The following is a 13,259-nucleotide window of genomic DNA, read 5'->3' on the forward strand; positions in this document are numbered from 1 at the left end:
GAAATTTGAAATTTATTTTATTCATAATTAATGAACCGATGTGAAACATAGGCTACCGCAGGCGAAGCTGCATGCAACTGCTATTTCCATAGAAAAAAAATGATTTTTAAACTCTCCCATCCTCGAGTGTTTCTGGTTCATCTCCCATCAATGATTATGAATGTCGTACTTTCATATAATCATTGGCCACTGTAAAAAGTTTATTTTGAAATTCAATTGTGATTTACGACCGGCCGCCTGCCTAATGTCAACCCTCTTTGGAATATCAATCTTCTTTCTAATATTATTGACTTCTTGTTATTCTATTAAGATTCCAATTAGATCCCGAGACATGTCCTACATGATATTTTGTCCTAGTACTAGACTAAGTAGTACGTACTATATAGTATACTAATGTTACACAATCCATTATCATGATTGAATTTACATGATAGATTTTACTTTGGCTGGATCCCGCCCTAAAATAGGATCCATATCCTTCAGACAGTCACAGGCCTCGACAGACAGCTGTTAAGGCGATAAGTCACCAGACAGATTCACAGCCAAATCTATCTTCATCATGAAACTCATGACACCTTAGATTGCCATAAGGAACTTTTTATATTATAGTCGTCCAAAGGCTTATTTTTGCCGGCTCCACACTATCGCGGAACAGTTCGCCAAACTTGTCGGATTGGACATATAAGTGTTGCTGGTTTTTCATCATTACAAATTTGCCCACTGCCTCACTGTCGCTGTCCGTTCCACCTCCTTAAAATAAATGTGCCATTTAGAATTTGTTTAAGAATTTTTCTACTGGATTCTCAATAGTATCGGCAGATTTATGAAGAAAAGTACAATCACATAGAAAATTGAAGACTTTAAATTTATTTTAACGTTTCGGATCAATTTTGTTGCACTATTAGAGGTCGAATGTGCACCACAATACCAAGTAGATGTGGTCAAAAGGTACAGCAGACTCTAGACAAAAAAAATGTTTTGAAATAAAACACCGTAGAATCACATAAAGCTATACAATTTTTATTATTGTAATGATATTTAAAGTCACTGGTTTCCATACTAAATAACATCCCTTATCCTACCTTAATATCTGTTAAACGTGTAAGGTACTAATGTGATGGACTGACGCTTAGAAATATTGTGCATCTTATATTATACAAAGAGACAAAACTGTATGATGTAACGAATAACAGCTAAAACACCCCAGCTGATTCTTTAACAGATTAAAAAATAGGGGTTTTCACTATGGGACCTTAAGTAACTTTGTAAAAGTAATTATAATGACAATTAATATCCATTGATTTTATGACAAATTCTATGATTTTTATGTAAAAAAAATGTTACACTTATTTATTTTTATACTACAAACAAATAGGTTAAACAGATAGGTACTATGCGGCCCAACTGGTATGGATGGTAAGTCCACCGCACGCATTCTTATACACCTAAAATTCCAGCTGAATGAAACTTTTCAGGCCCTTTTTGAAGAACTCCGTATTTATGTAAAAAAAATGAGTTGCTTTTTGTCGGCGACTGTACTTAAAATAACGGTGTGGTCAAATGTGGAGTGAATGCGGAAAATATTTTTCTCGAATTTAACCAACAATTGCTAGGTCCTAGGTCAGCTGCGTCTAATTGATATATTATATACTTCGACTTGCCATACCTACCTATTAGAAGGTAGTTTATAGGTAATGTAACTACCTATGTATAAACATTTTATGTTATTTTATGCCAAGTACTGAACATAATGTGAAAAGGCTGATGTAGATCTTTGGTTGATGGAAAAATAAGGGTGTTTTAGCTCTTAGTCTAAACGTACGACACTCCGCGATAGTTGATGATCGAATACTCAATTATTGTTTTCCAATCAATTTATAATCGAGAAATTATTTTATTTTTTATTTTGTTCATTAAATTACAAGGAATTGTTAATACATTTTCAGATCTAATGAAACACACATAAGGACTGTATTTGAACTGCCCGATAACCAGTTTGAATTTGGTAGTTGCCATCAATTCAAATAAGACACATCTTTTTATGTCAACAACAAGAATTAATATTTATTTATTTAGCTAAATACAACGGTACACAATATGTATCATTTTAAAGTATGTAAGAAAAAATAGTAATATATGGGGTTTGTATGGTCATTACCATTGTAGTGAGAACAAGTGACGTCACATTTATCGGAGTCAAAAAGCGTTCCAACTATAGGTACACCCTTTGACCCAGGAGATAATAAAGACAAATTGAACAACAATAGGATCGATCGATCGATAGGCAATCGGGCCGCGCGCGAATTGATACTTAATGAGAACATATAAATTGATACTACAATAAATTATATCGGTTAATTAAAGTTAAATTTAAATCTTGTATTTTATGACGTTTGTTTTTTTTACCCAGGCAACTACCCTATTACAGTTAAAATACAGTCAATATCAATATGCAATTGATAATCTGTGACTGAAAAAAAAGCAGTCGTGCGAAGAATATTCACAATTTCCCGCCGTTGTCCTAATAGTCCTACCGAGTAGTCTTATTAGTAGAACTGTAGATAATTATCTTTCCGATAGACTATTATTAAGCGCAGTAAGACCACTAGGAGTTTTGATTGACCATCTCATCTGCCGCGGAGTTAATATCAAAATGTACATTTCTTAAGTTAGGAAGATTGTGACGTACTTAATAAGCACCAGAAAAGTCGGACGAAATATATTTTTAATTTAGACTACTTTAACGAAAGCAGCTAACTTTGGCCTTTTACATCTCGAGATAGGACTAACTAGGTAAAATAGTTAACATTGTTTTATTATAGCAACAACATTATACTAATTTCAAACTTCACATTTACATTAATTGGTTACATTTCATATACTTAGTAATTCAAATAACCACAAAAATAATTTAAAAAAAAAACTTAATGCCAGTTCTTTAGTTTATTTTTTTATCTTCGCCTCTGGAAGTTAATCAATTAAAAAAAGAACAATATTTAAAAAAACTACGTAAGAATTCGCCCCGTGCTGGCTGTTTAGAAAAATAAGAACGTCACATTTAAAAATTACTTGAGATTTTTGCCAATGCTGTTGCTATAATAAAAGAAGCATGCTTAGTATAATGGACTGATGAACTGGACAAGAATGAAAATATTTCTACATCAAAAATGTGATGCCTCTAATCGATGGGCGGAACATTAAATTTCTACATATTTATTGTTACAACGACCATAAATAAGTAATGACAAATCTAGCTTAAAGAGAAATTACAAAATCTTATAACTATTAGGATCCATTCACAATGTATAACTACGAACTAATCTAATAATAATTAATAATAAAAACTTTTCTTACATCACTATCAACAAAAAGTGTTTTCTTTACATTAATTCAAGGAAATAGAAGCTGTTTGTTTGTCCTTAGAAAAATACATGCAAAATTTGTTGAGGTGATTCTCTATTAAGTCCATTATGTTATGTATTTTGGAAGATAGTGGGTACTCGATTGAGAAAATAGAGAAACTATAAGGTTTCAACAGAGGATATTGCACATTTCTTTTTTCGAATCAGAAGTCGACCAAAGAGAACTTAAACATTTTGGTCAAATATTACTTTATGATTTTCGGCAAAACTAACCCAAAACACACTACATAACCACTTATTTTTAAGAATTACAATCAACAAATTTCTAGCATGCATCCACCACCTTTCTAGGAACAAAACTTCACCATATTACAGTAGTAAAATCCTATTATTATATATACAAAATATTTACACAATCTATGATAATGACGTAGTTTTACCTATATTTTAAACATAATATTGTGGTAATGGTGAAATATTAACAATATCAAAACTGATACTTAAAGGAATACGAAACTATTGTATGTACTACGTACGTGTAAAATGTTATGAAATGTATTTTAAATTACATTCCAAGATGACGCCATTAAGTAGGCGAATGGATTTCAATTGGACGTTCGAAATTTAAAGATCCTAAATAATATCACTGGCCACTTGGACAATATAAACTTATATTCGATTTTTCTTTTTGCTTGACTAGCAAATACTTTTTGATTTCTCTACAAGTCTAATTAAAATACCCCTAAAAGGTAATTTACGATTATAACATGACAATCTTAACAAAAAATATATTTTTAATTAATACAGAATACACGAAAATGAGATCCAATCAACGTCATCTCATACTGTAAATATTTATTCGTAAAAAATGATTAATTACATTTAACCTTGTATACTTATGCCGTTTTAACAACAGACAGATAAATAAAAAATTAAATACATTGTGATGATTTAACAAGTGATTTCAGCATACAATTTAGTAGACAAAATGGATGAAATATTTGGGATGGTGCGTTATTCTCACTTACACTAGAAAATTTGTAATGTATTTTATACATCGCAAATGTAATAAACCATATTTGATTCCATGCAATCAACCCTATAGAATTTAAGTAGATGTCTATTTCATTTCCTAAAACATTGTAAAAGTAATATCAAAACAAGTTATAAATTGTGTTTTAAATATAATGTGGACTAAAAAGAAAAAAAGAAGATTTCTATCAAAATATCAATCGGCATTATTATTTCCTTCTTGGAGTTCCACCAAAAGCACGAAAATTTATTGTGTAATAATATTTAAAAATATGAGTTTGGAAATAGAACGAATTTCGAATCTAGAAATGACCACACTGCAAAAGAACATACAAGTAAAACTGCCAAATAATAATAACTTTCAGCCAGTGCTGTCTTCAGAGACTTCCAAATCATTTTCGTATTCCACATTCAAAACGAACAAACTAAGAAAAGCCGCCGTAAGAAATTAACTTTGAAATTCGAAATTCAATATATTATAGTACATTCGCGTACACAAACGTTGAACCCTTTAAGTGGACATTTGGATGGAACAGTACAGTCACGTTCATAATCGTGACCGCGAATGGCAATTAAGTGGGACACGTTGTCTAGTCTGTGTGTATGTCTAGTGGGTGTTAACGGTTATCCGAGGGCGGTGCCTCGCGCCACGCCCGGCGCAAACGGCTGCGTAATCACCTGTATATATTAGTATGTACAGCACATAAAAGTATATAGAGTAACTCATTTTCTTGGCATTCGGCTCGTTATGGGTGTGAAAAACTGTAACCTGACGTTTAGAGTAAACAGCGGCGGCGAAGTTAAAGGACTCGTTTCAATTAATTTGCGCGGTATTATTCTGAATAGTAATGATTTTAATTAATAAAAAAAAATAAGATCTGGACTCTCACAGTTCTATGTGTACCAACATTTTTTTAAATGTTTATACAACTTCAACGGCATGGTGGAACTCCTCCATTATCATAAGTCATATCATTATTTTTATTTGTTTTTATCTGAATCTATGTCAACATATTTATGCGTTATGTATCATTGGATGGATCTATGAGACGGATAAATTCGTGACGCGCGTCAAAAAATACTTAAATGTCAAGGTACTAAGACCTAGTGTAAACTTTACACTGTAAACCACATAAGGTGTATTCATAGATAGAGAAAATTATAGACATATTTACGTTTCACTCGTACAAGAAATAGAAACGCGTAGGTGTTAGAAATATAGAAGAAACACGTGTTGTATGTTTTATTTCTCATGGTGTGTCCGGTTTTGCCTCATGGTGTGTCCGGTTTTGCAAAGCCCTATCTTGCCGTTTTGTATGAGAAAGGCCGGAAATTGTATGGAAATATTCGCTCGATGTCTTTGGTGAAATTAAATACAAAATTACGAAGTAATAGTGAAAATACAAAACACTTATTTTTGTTTTAATATTATCTGATCAGATATGGAATGCGGATGGAAAATGATTATAGACACTTGTATAGCTTTTTCTGATCTGATTACATGAATTTTTGTTGAAGTTTATGCATCTACAAATAGATTGCAACTACTTGTATTTAAAACTAACCGTGCCAAGGAAAAAATATCACAGTTACGTAAACGTAGATATATCAAATTCGCAAATTCGCAAAAAATACTTTTTTTTGTGGACGTTACTTTAAAATAAGGACCTGTAATATAATTTGAACTTGTATCAATTTATTCTGAGCACATTGCGCCGGGATGTGGCGAAACGTGCTTCTTTTTATTTACAAGAATATTTTAATATTTGAACGAAATATTTTATGTCACTTATTGTTTTTACGTTACAAAGAATTCAAAAATCTATTTTGAAATTTTCGTCTGCATTGCATATCCGACATGAAATAATATATTTTAAAAAAGATGACACGTGAAAACAGTTATTACAGTATTAGCATTTTGTTAAAGGTTTTTTCCGATTATTTGAATACAGAAGTGCTATCTCTTCATATTGTTCATTTTTTTTAGTTCTAAGAGGCATTGACCGCTTAAATCATAAACTGCATATCGACAACTTCATAGTACAGCCTCACTATGTGTAAATTTGTATTGACATAACAGACATGATAAAATTTTTATTTTATTGAATTAAAAAGTAAACAAACAAAACAAATGAATGATGATATAAATCTTTTTCTTTTTCAGAATTTTAAAATAAGAATTCGCTTAGTTGCCAGTTCTCCGTCATGACGCGCACCTTCGAAGCAGAGAAAAATCAAATCACACCACAGCATTCACTCGGGTTCTGTGAGTCAGTAAAACTAACAAATAACAAACGTCACTCATATCGTGATCACTATGGGATTGTCTGTCGGTCTGTCGCCACGCCGCGCCGCGTGACCGGGTCCACAGTCCACTTAGGACTCGCCGGTACTCTCCCTGGAGGTTGAGGTCGAGGTGGAAGGAGGCTCCGTGGACTCCGGCGCCGTCTGGAAATAAAAAAATATATATTGTATCGTTATAAGTAACTTCACCGATGTAATGTTATAAGTAACATCATCTTCTCTTGACTTGTTACATACATCTACAATAAGATTTTAATATTTTTGACACAAGCTTTTATTATTGTCAGAGATCTAAATAGAATGATATCTTCCCTGACAGCAATAAAAGAGTGACAAAAATATCATGTCGTCATACATGCAGTAAAACCGTTGAGGAGTTCCCTCCCAGGAGTTCCCTCGTCGGGAGTCGTTCTAATAATCAGGTCATGCTAATAATGCACTGTCATCGAAACTAAACATGTGTACAAAAATTTCAGCTCAATCGGTTGAAGATATCTGCTTCAAAATTGAGTTAGATTGCACCCCAACATAGGTACGACATACTTACATATTGCAACTTAAATAAAAGCTTCTAAAAAAATTCTGGCTTTCGCTAGGAGTTGGGAAAAAAAACCTAGTACTAGGACAATACATTTTTTTTTTTCTTTTTTGTTGATCTATGAGTTTTTTTACGTCGGAACCCCAATTCAATTACCTCCGTTCCGGAGAAAGTCAGATTGGACATAATATAATATATGTTGCTTTAAGTTTGCTGCAATAAATTATCTTGAATTATACTGTACTGGCGACCCTGCCTGGCTTCGCACGGTCTAATACGCTGTTTTGTTCTATACCTAAGTTAATAAATTGTCTAAACAACAGTTAAAGCTGCATCAAAATCCTAAATTAAAATAAGAAGGCTTAGAAACAGAGAGACGCGGCGGGCGACTTTGTTTTATACTATGTAGTGAGTGTTTGGAGATGTAAATAGCCGCAAAATAAAATGCAAAACCATACAAAAATCTATAATTAAAATATACAAATAGTTTTTGTTTTTTTTTTATGAGGGAAATCTTCTATAGGTCAATGTGAAACATTTTTTATCGCTTCATTCATCCGACTCATTAATTATATCGCTACCAAGATGCCAGTTTAATATAATTTAACACGTATCTTCAGTGTCTAAAGGTCATTCATCAACACACATACAAACAAACAAATAGGCACTCACATTATGACATTATACCTTACTTATGTTCAAGTTTCCTTAGTTGCTCAGCTAAAGGCACCAAGTCAAATATAGCAAGAGAAATATGCATTGGTCAAAAAGAGTTTTATACACAAAGGTTTTTTTTTAAATAACCCCTTTATATAGCAACCACTAAATCTTCAAGTTGTCAAAGTTACGACTTGAGTTGTATATGAATATGAAGCAAAGATATATAGGGTGTTATTATATTAAGGTATAGGTACAATACATTTAACTTGTGGGTTAATCCCTATAATTTTACCAGAAACCTGTCTTTTTATTCAAAAATTGCGTAATTTTCAATACATACGTATCCTTAGGTAATGATAATCATTATGAATCCCTAAGAAGTTTACAGCCAAGCCAAACAGTATAATCTGCAAAAGTATTCAACTTTTGCAAATTATAGTAATGTTAGTCAGAAGCAGTGACAGAAATACTATTAATTAGAAATTCGTTAACTGAACATTTAACAGTTAACATTCAATGAAGAATTTAATAATACTTTAATACTATATACATATTAATATATGTACTTTAAAACTATATACATATTATAAATGAGTAAAATATCGACAAATCCCTAAAACACGTCTATACTCCATTGCGCATATTGAAAATCTGACAAAAAGAGCAACTTCGTAACATCATTCTAAAATATCTCAACTTTTTAACGATAAAATCAAAATGCGCCAATGCACGGTAATATGATAAGTGGAGTCGGACACAGGCTGCGAATAAAAAACAAACACAACAAATTCGGAGGCCGCGCAACAATGTTGCCAACCTGTTTCGAGCTGGGCCGGACTCGGCCTGGTCTAGACCAAATAGTGTTGTAACAATAACTAACCACTTTAAGCAATAAGCTTATATTTCGAGTTCGATTGACACAAACAGAAATGGACACACCGGGGATTACCACTACGCCACGGAAGTCGTCTATTCCTATTAATATTATAAATGCTAAAGTTTGTGAGGACGTATGTGTTAAATTTGGTATACAGGTAGAATATCTGGAATATCACATAGGTAATTTTTATCCCGAAATTCCCACGGGAGCGAAGCTGATTCTGTCAAGCTAATTCTGTTGCATGAATTAAATATTATATATATTTTTTATCCCTTACCCAATCCCATACTTTTATTATTCAACTAACATTCTCATTTCCAATATTTCTGAAGCACTTATTGGGAAAATTGATGAAGTAAACTGAGAGTGCGTGGGATTCCCTGCACGCCGCTACGTTTAGATAAAATGACGTAATTAAAGTTAAAGTTATCATTAAACTGGCCTGGTGCAATCCACTCTTAGTGTATCCAAATTATCACATCGTTGTATTTATAAATTGTATTTAGTGTGTTCAATAATAGATAAATAAACAATTAACAGAATTTATCGAATCGAAATCATAACTGGGCGATTATTTATCGCCCGCGACACAACACTACTTAGAACACAGCTCTAGAAACGTCACATAAAATATCAATAGCTCGTTCCAAACTATTGAAACAATCAACAGTATACACACAAACTAAATATAAACTTCCGCATAACATTCTGAACTATCGCCACCTACAGCCATCAAAGATTAGTCACCAATATGTCTCAACCTATTTTACTATACTCTACTCGGTACACACGGTACACTTAAAGGAAAAGCGTTAAAATCAGTGGCGCCATCATTCGAAATTTAAATAAGAAACTAAACGTTAATTTTTTTCTTTGATTAAAAATTATTTCACCACTCGGTGAAAAGTGCCGTTTTATAGTTGCTAAGTTTTCTTTTTATTTATTTACTTTTTTGTGTTGTGAAATGTTATTCATTATGACAAACAGTCGTATAAAAAATCTATTTCATAATACAATTACAAATGTGAATGTATTAATTGGAGCGTTGGTTGGAGGTGATTTTTAGTGTGGAGATGGAGAGCAGCTAGAGTGACTTATAGCCAGTTTGAATTTCCCATACAAATATAATATTAAAATAATATTTAAGCTGGAAATATTTCAACGTTTACTTTTAGTATTTACACATACATTGGTATATCCTATTATTAGTTTTTTTTAAACATATATAAAAGAAATATATTCAAGAAGGAATTTATTTCATAATTATTAGCATATTTTTGAAACACTGTTCCCTAAATTTTCACATCATTTGCGGTTTTCCTTTTGTACCAAGAAATATTTATGTGGATGATAATTTTAAAAAGGAAATATTAGCCAGATGAGAGAGAGAGAGAATTTGAATATTTATATAACTATTCGAGCATAATTTCTTGTCGTACAGTGTACACGTATGAGTAACCGTTGGATATATTGTGAAGGGGACACGTGTTGAAACTGGGCTCGGTGTAATTGCGTCTGTACTTCAGTTTATGATCCAATGGGAACCATGTGTGACCCAAACCGAACGTATTAATTTTGTTGGGACATAAAGCCAGCTAAAAAGTAATTATTTTTATAAATGTACCTACCTATATTTGTTCAGTGTTTATCTAATATAGGTGCTATGCCTATCTATACTAAAGCTCGCTGATGAAAATGAAAATTTATTATTAACATACACACACATTTCTGTGGAAAAACTATTCACAGGACATTTTTAAATTATCGTTATTTTGTTCAGTATTAAATATTTGTAATTAACCGCGAGCAGGTATAAAATAAATTCGCTCTGGTCACGTGGTCCTACTGCCTTTGTCCTACCGATTGGACGACATGAACTTTTTTCCTGTTGGTTCGATTAATCGATCTCTGATTCCGGCCCTGTGATGGCGGTAGTTTTGTTTAAAAGTGAAACCTCATCTCACGAACAGTTGATTTCAAAGTTTACGAGATTTAACCAGAGATGAAAAAACTTTAAATGATAAGTGTAATAGAGTAAACTATTATAAAACATATTTTAAAACATGTGACAGTCGCTAATAAAAATATTAGTTATTCGATAAATCATTAAAAAAACATACATCTCATATTTGTCTAATAATGTGAAATGTATTTGTCTCTTTTACGTCAAAACGGAACATTTGTGGCAGTTGATGTAGACTAATCAGCTGGAAAGTGACCTCACTACTTTTTCCCGCGTGCGACGCCGCGAGCAATAGCTAGTAGAGAATAATTTTCAGAATAACTTTATTTTCACACCTAAATTGTTTTTACATCTTATTTTTATGGACATTGCAATCTCGTATAGCATAAAAATATAAGTAAGTATTACGTACGTCAGAATATTCTATTGAGATTGAGAAATAGCCCTCTCTGCGTTTTTCTGTGTAATTATTCCTTTTTGAGAAAATTTGTAGAACATATAACACAAATGAATGCATTTAATCTCTACCATAAACTAATATATGTATAGACTATATGTATATACTTGATTTACACATAAAAATTAAATTGAAATCTGAGGCTTTCCATATTTATGTATTCTACAAAATAAAACACCAACTGCTTCAACAGGACTGTGTCGCCGAAGTCCGTATATTATCAATCTCCGCAAAACCATAAGTTAACCTAAGTCAGAAGAACCACAACGTTTACCGAATGTTTTAATAATAAGCCCATTATGGACGCCTTTAAAGTATGGACAAAGCCGATACCCGTAATTTGCTGACCGTACTAAAAAAACAAAAAACCTCGAAAACAATAAACATTGTGGGATAGGATAGTAAACCGTGAATGCAGTGGCGTAAGGTGAAAATTCGACTAAACCTTTCCCTATATGTGAAAGGTGTGCCTGTTTTTAGCCGTTCTTGTATTTTATCTCACAATCACACCATACAGTAAATTAAAATAATTTTTTTCACCTTTTACATACCTTTAACCCGTGTAATCGTGTCCGAAAAATCGTGGCTAAGCAAAAAACGGGAGGCGAATAGGGAGATTATAATGTTTTCAGAAAGTGTTTAAAAAAAAATTAAGAATGAATTTGGCAAATTTAAACAAATTATCGGGCTGTATATACATTTTTGGAATTTATCAAATTCGCTACATAGGTAGCATAGATTGTATAGAAATATATCATAAAGGCTTTAAAAAAGGCAGCCAAAAAAAATATCGATATCGTTTTGAAGTTTAAAAAAAAACATTTCTTTTTTTAAGTTGCCAAATTTGAGAAGGGTTTAACTGAACTGAATGATTCTAATGTACCTATCCTATATACTTCTAAAAAGCGCATTTAAATTTATCTTCTTAATCTAACCTACCTAATCTACCAACCTAATCTCTATTATTTTATGAATCTGACAATTAATAATAGATTGATAATTATTGGGATTGAGACTTTAGTTTTTGTGCAATAAAAAATTAGATAGAACATTAAATGGAAATATATTTTAATTGTAGACTATTTTTGACAAGTTCAGTGTTCCTAAAACCCAGATTCGTGGGACTAAAAGTGGGACTAAAAACTTTACCTTGCGCAACGGAACTCGCCGTGAATCCGCCATTATACGTCCATTCAAGTATTACAAGTTGCGACTTTTTTGACCGTACGGCCAACAAAAAGTATGAATTGGTGTAATATATTACTGTCAGACCTTTAATTCTGATGACTTTATCGTGCTTTGAGGTGCTGTTGACGAGAATCGAAAATTCGCGAGGAAAAACGTTAACAACGCCGGCCAATTCACAAGTTATTCCAATACTTTTTACTATCTCACAATTACAAAATATTTCATAATTTAAAAGATGAGAATTATTTAAAACTGCGTATCCTCCTTAAAATTTCAACAAAGACAAGAATCTTTCAACTACATACCCCAATTTATGAATAACTACGGCCCGGGGCTTCGCTCCCGTGAGAATTTTGGGATAAATAAAAGTATGTGTTATTCCAGGTAATATTCTACCAGTGTATCAAATTTCAAAACAATCGGTCCGGTAGATTTTGCTTGAAAGAGTAACAAACACACATGCATACACACCTCACAAACTTTCACATGTATAATATTAGTAGGTCTAGCTGTAGCCCGCGGCTTCGCCTCCCTAAATTTTCCACGGCAACAGTTATTTTTCCGATTATTATAAATGTTATCAAATAATCATCCAAGTAAATTGAATAAACATTATTATTATTGGGCTTTTCATCTAAGATTCTCAGGCTTAATATTAAAAAACGTAATGGTTTTGGTTCTCACTAATCCCCATCGCTTTTTTGAAAAGTAAGGAACGAATGTGGAATAATTATTTTTTTTTAATAACGAAGTTAAGAACACCATCATTATAAAATACATAACAAAGTCGCTTCCCGTCTGTCATGTTTAGATCTTTAAAACTACGCAACGGGCTTTGATGCGAGTTTTTCTAAGGTTTATGCATAATATTGTAC

General features: G+C 32.3%; 1 protein-coding gene across 1 annotated transcript in view; it reads right to left on the reverse strand.

Moving 5' to 3' along the window:
* Nucleotides 1–999: 999 nt before the first annotated feature.
* The window catches only part of LOC128677080 (protein doublesex-like), a 135,917-nt gene continuing 123,657 nt past the window's right edge, over nt 1,000–13,259 (reverse strand). The window contains exon 4 of the mRNA XM_053757673.1: nt 1,000–6,842. The gene's annotated coding sequence lies outside the window, so the exon portion shown is untranslated. The remainder of the gene's footprint in view (nt 6,843–13,259) is intronic.

Source organism: Plodia interpunctella, chromosome 17 (assembly GCF_027563975.2).
Source record: "Plodia interpunctella isolate USDA-ARS_2022_Savannah chromosome 17, ilPloInte3.2, whole genome shotgun sequence".
NCBI classification, from domain to species: Eukaryota; Metazoa; Arthropoda; class Insecta; order Lepidoptera; family Pyralidae; genus Plodia; species Plodia interpunctella.